General features: G+C 34.6%; 1 long non-coding RNA gene across 1 annotated transcript; it reads right to left on the bottom strand.

The window, feature by feature from the left end:
- Positions 1 to 4,924: 4,924 nt before the first annotated feature.
- Positions 4,925 to 5,663, bottom strand: LOC110680906. The gene is made up of 2 exons (XR_002503021.1): positions 5,268 to 5,663; positions 4,925 to 5,205 (listed from the first exon to the last, which is right to left on the bottom strand). It is a non-coding gene; the product is annotated as an uncharacterized LOC110680906 (long non-coding RNA).
- Positions 5,664 to 6,051: the final 388 nt, after the last annotated feature.

Below are 6,051 nucleotides of genomic sequence, written 5' to 3'. Positions count from 1 at the left end.
ATCCGGAATTTTTACACAGGTAAATCGACGCTATAAAATAATAAATAAATTTGTTTGTTTTCACGGGATTTTGTCGGTAAAACAGTAGATTTCACAGGTTAAAGTGTATTGTGGTGGATTATTCCACATATTCAATTTATTATAAGGTTGTATATTGGTCCATCTTTCATTAATTAAGATTTTATTATAAGTTTTATTTCTTATCTTTCTTATCTTGAACTGTAACAAATATACATCTGAATAAAAATATATGTTTTTTGGATTTTCATGAATTATTTTAAAATAAGTTGCTTGAAAACAGCAATATACCTTTAATTAAGAAATTTTTCGACTTTCATTTTAAGTTCGAATAACTGAGCATTTCAGAGCACAAAACATCTTTTTTAAGCCTTCATCAACGTTTTTGAATGGGTTAACTACAAGTTCGAAACTCATGGAATCATTCTGAATTTTGTAAAAATTAACGAATTTCCTCGTTTCCACCAATCATTTTCTAATTTTTGTATTACGGTGTCAAAATTTGATTGATTAGTAGACGTTGCATTGTGACATCAGATTTTTTTTCCGACAAGGATAAAAATCCTGGAAAATAAACTTTCACACCCTGTTGTCATAAATATTCTGACGGAGAGAAAGATTGGATTTCTGTCAATTTTAATGCGTTGTTTTCCATACTAATTCAGGAAAAGAATCCATGTTTCCCTAAAAGTGGGTCCCATACAAAATATATTCCAATAACAAAACCATTCGCTGTTCATGTTCGTTAAAATATATTGCAAGTACCGTAAAACGGGCGGTAACTTTGATAGTTTTTTCTAAGAAATCTTGAATCTTTTTGCATGCTGTTTCAAAGATTTACAATTTATATTTTTAAACAAGTACTGCCATCAGGCTAATCGATTACAGTCGATAATTGCAAAAGATTTATTTTGAATGGATATATAATTTTTCATATAATCGAAAGTGGGTTTTCTGTTTTGGGGGTAACTTTGATAATGGAGTATGATTCGAACAAAATTGAATGAATAACGAAACATTTGTAGGGCATTGCATACCTCTAGGCGTTTAAACATTATATGGAAATTTCTGACTTAGATCACAAAAATGGTCCCAGTTTGTGAAAATGCTTTACGCTAAGAGATTTGAGACCGTATTCAAGTTCTATGATAACTAGGCTGTCAAGATAAGTGGCCAACTATTCAAAACTACATCAAATAGTGATCGTAGAACAGATTGCTTTGTAAGCGTTTCGAGAATGCAAAAATTGTGTAAATTTTTTAAAATTCATATAAAAAGCCTAAAACGTTCTTGATTCAAATGAAACCGCTCTTACATAAAGTGTCATACTAAATATTATTTAGTTTTGCATTTCGTTTTCTTAACTGAATTAACAGAAATTATGATATTTCGTTTAGTATGTGGTGGGTTACGCACTATCAAAGTTTACCCGCATTATCAAAGTTACCTCGTTTTACGTACCAAAAAGTTCGATAATGTTGTTTGTCCAAAACATCATAAGGAGAAGATGAATTTGAACCACATCTTAATTTTCAAGAGCACAAATCTAGATATCAAACAATAATCAGCAATAAGTTGTTTTGAAATATCACATTAGTACAACTTTTCAAAACTTCCGCGGAGCACCTGCCAAGGCTTTGCGGAGCACGATCTGAAAACCACTGTAAAAAGCAACACAATGAAAATTGTGCCAATTTTCCCTAAAAATAACGCGGGATTTGAATATCAAGCTGATTTTTTTTAAAAAGCTAGAATCCTTTATTGCAAATAAATGAATGAAACTTCACTAGAAACAACCAAATTATGAACCTAGATATTTAATTTGTTTAGAAGCTTTGTTCAAAAAGGATACTTGTAGCACTGGCTTTTGCATCGTCAAGGTTATCTAATAAAAAACAGCGGGATAGTCTTAGTTGAGCTGTCACGTTCTGTCCTAGGTCCGAACTGAGACAAAAACTGTCACGCATCCAAAGCGTGCGTGATGTTTGGCGTAGAAAACGATTCTTTGATTATGATTGTTTTCGCTGCACTGTGAGCCGTCATGAATTTTTTTTCGGTCAAAGTAATTGTGCTCAAAATGTTTGGGCTGTCAGTCTCTTGATTTCAACATGCTATGGGAATGGAAAGGGATGCCCAAAAATCTAAATAATCCCAGTTAAACATTCCACTATAACGTTGAAGAGGTGTATTGTGCCTACTCACTATACACAGTGAGCCGTTAGCTGTGGGACGAATCAGAACTGATTACGACCGATATGAAAATGGGTTGAAGCCAGCTGTAAGGAATAAATAAAATAGCATTTATTTTGTTTTTTTTGTTTTATCTGGCATAAATAAAATATGTTAGGTTTTTTACAAGGGACTTGCCAATAATCGATTGTTTGGAGAAGAAAATTCTATCGGTTTAGCAAAAATGATCTCAAATTATTAATTTTCCATGGAATAACTATCTTCAATATAAAAAAAATATAAAAATATTGAAAAATTAAAAATTGAATGATGCTTCGGAGGTATTTTTGGTGAATGTCTTGAGAAAATAATGTAGATATTATATTTGAAATAATTCTTCAAAAAATCTCTGGAGAAATTTATTAAGAAATTCTTGAAGGAATCCCTTAAAAAATCTTTGTGAATTTTTAAAGTGATCAACGGGTTAGACGATTTCTACAATTTCTTGAAGACATTGATAGAATTTAACCTGGATATGACTGCTGCAAATTTTTACCTATGCATATAAATCTATTGATGAGCTTTACCCAGAAATCGTTTTGTTTGAATGGTAACCCTTATGTTCAAGTAAGGTTTGTTTTTCAACCCAGTTATAGCGAAGCAGTATCTAGTATGATGTATTATTCTATTCTATTTTCCTCCTCCACAGCAGCAAAGTAGGTAAGAAATCACAAAAGAATTCCCGATAAGACTGGTGCTGCTCAAGTAGCACCATGACGAAGTCGACAGGCCATGGCGTATCCTGTTCGCTTACTGAATAGTGCCAGTTCTTGCTGCCATGGCTCTTCCGAACATTCTTTCGCTATCCCGAATCCTTCCAGCTCCAAATCCAACTCCACTATTTCCGCCAACTTTGGTTGGCTCCACGTAATAAAATAATCATGGCGCCAGACTTTTTTGACGCCGAAATATTTTTCCACATAAATTTTTAGCTTCGACTCGACCGCGCTGCAACATTCTGTGCCCAAGTCGAGTATGTTATTGTTTGGCACGAACTTCGCTGGCCAAAGGCGCCGCCACTATCCTCCCCATCGCCAAGCGATCATCCAATCCACGGGTAATCTATATAAAAATTGCTGACGCAAAGCATCCCCTCTGTCTTTCGATTCTCATCGTGAAGTAGAACGGAGCCCGATTTTCTGGATGCGGAGAGGGGTGGGGAACTGTAGACCACTTGGCGCCAGCAGTTCTATCTGCTTTCGCCGTTAGACAAGAGAATCGCCGCCGCCGGTTGCAACAGAAACTACTATCTGCTGTTTTGGCGCCCGGAAGACTGGCTGGGATGCTGCGAGAATATTCTTTCTTCCGATTTTACTTCGCTTGATGTTAGATGATTTAGTATCTACAGTCTTGTATGAAGAGAGGGGAGGGAAGCTGAACTGAACCCCATTTTATAGATATGGTAGCAGCAGCAGCTTTATTTCCGTTTGGCACTCTGTCAACTTGCCCGGGATGCTTTCGGAGGACAAGATTGATGGGGTTCATGGGACCGGGGCGCACTAAATAAATAGTCACCTGTCAGAAAGGATGCGCAATTAAATAAAGTGATTTCTGTTGGTTGCTTTTTCAGAAGAGTTTTTTGATATAGACACCGAAACTGCGGGTCACTGTATCGAATCGATGAACGTTCAACTGCAGAATATTTTCCTTAAAAGTAGTATGGCTGGTAGCAACTGAGTATTTAAAACATTGGAACTTTAGAGATATATTATATTTTATGTATTATTATATGTTATATTATTATATATTTTGTAGATATATATATATTTAGTGTATGCAATGTTTAGTTTGTCAGTAGTTGTCATTTGAAAGCATTTGATCTTGGTTTTGTGGAAAAAAATGATAATAACAAAAAAAATAATCCTCTCAGCATTTTTTCTTATTTTTGTTCCTATTGTAGTAGTAATTTCACGGCGTGCGCAAAACACAAATCAAAATCGTACTTTAACAAATTTGTTATATTTTCCCTTTGAAGAATGGATCAATTGCTTTCAAAGGATTTTAAAATTTCCTCATTCTTTTTTGTTTTGTATAATAAAAAAAATAGTTTTTCTTAGTGGTGCTACTATTGGTACAATAGGTCTGAGAAAGGAGCTTAAACTTTAATCGAAACAATATATGTCGATCATTTATTGAACAAAATCAAGTTTGTTTCTGGTCTAGCACAAATTAATCACAATCAAGTCGCTCAGAGAAATCGCGGAACTGTTAAAAGATGTTTCTCACAAATGTAACACCATTCACATTTTTTTGTGAAATCTACTCTTGATGGATGCAAGAATCGAATGTGTGCATAGGGTTACCATATTTGCTCTCACTGAAAAGAGTACATTTTTTCAACTCTGTAAAAGAGTACTTAAGAGTGTTACTCTGAGCTTTTGGATAAATTATTTAAATTCAACAAAAATAATAAGAAAAAAGGAACTACACTAGAAAACTAAGGAAATTAACACTTAGAAAAACTTCAAAAAACTTCAATTCAAAATTAAAAAAACTAATTAATAAGCAAATTTTTACAAACTATTTACACTTCAGCCCTCTCAGGGTCTATCCGGGAGAATCGTTCAGGGGCGGACTCACAACCCTCACTTGCTGCGCGAGAAAAAAAGTAATCACAACAAAAGATAGAGAAAAGGAATTGCACTAGTAATAAATAATTAAGCTTAAACACTGTAACTTGGAAATTCACATTTTAAACAATAAATTTATATATTTTGGAGGGGAATTCATAGGATAGTAAAGGATGTGCACATTTAGTTTCACTTGATTCCAACGTTTTGCGGGCTTACCCGACCTCTGTGTCTTCTGATGTCGGTCACTTCGTGTCTGGGCCACCTGAAGCCGGATCTGGACGCCTTCGTTCTGCTTATTCCGCACTTGGATGATGACTCCCCTATTTCGGCACTGGTATGAGAGATCGGCGGTTGCACTCACGAGACACGGTTAGGAATTTAGTTCCTGGATTGATAAAAATTGAATTTTTAGGTCTTGAACGAACCGACCATTAGAAATTTAGTTACCAAAAAGATCCTTTGCCTTGGCCTGCATATCCTTTTTATATCGCTTAGGATGATGCAGCATAACCCATGGGTGGAACATTTCCCGGGAGGGATTTGTTTCCGCACAGTTGGTACAAGGCGCCATGATGCAGTGCATAAGGAAGGAATGATGATGTAGGGTTTTATAGGACGGGGATTTGAATTCAAATATTTAATTTATTTTTATTTACAAATTCATTTTTTTTTTAATTAATTCATTGGTTATATTAAGGGTAACTGGTATCGAAGGATAGGGGGAAAGGGATTACATTTACATATTAAGATATTTATATTTAAACTAGGGTTGAAAGCACAATTATTTACAAATTTACGAGTATTTACAAAACTATGAACATGTTAACAAAGTATGGATATTTACAAAAAAGAAGAAAAAAATATATAAAAAACAAAAGAAAAAATACAAAAAGCAAATTTGGATTGTGACCTATCACATAGGTAACAATTATCCCGGATCGGGTGAAAAAAAAACGAAGTTTTTTTTTTTATTATTATGGAGCTCTCTATAATCGAGTTATCAGATTACGAAAAAAAAAAGTTCAAGCAAAAGTTCTCTCTTCTTCCAGATTTAATTGATTTGGAGCAATGATTGATCCTATGCGGCAAGTGCTGTTGCTCGAAATCACCTAAATTTGGAAGAATGAGCCTGCTTTTGCATGAATCCGGTTTTTGTTCTCTGCCTCCGACTATAGGATTCCCAGGCGTCCAACTATAAGTTTCGCTACACAACTCTCTGCTCTGCCAATTT

Source organism: Aedes aegypti, unplaced genomic scaffold (assembly GCF_002204515.2).
Source record: "Aedes aegypti strain LVP_AGWG unplaced genomic scaffold, AaegL5.0 Primary Assembly AGWG_AaegL5_hic_scaff_1990_PBJ_arrow, whole genome shotgun sequence".
NCBI classification, from domain to species: Eukaryota; Metazoa; Arthropoda; class Insecta; order Diptera; family Culicidae; genus Aedes; species Aedes aegypti.
The sequence above is the reverse complement of the archived record's forward strand: the minus strand, read 5'-3'. Positions and strand labels throughout refer to the sequence as shown.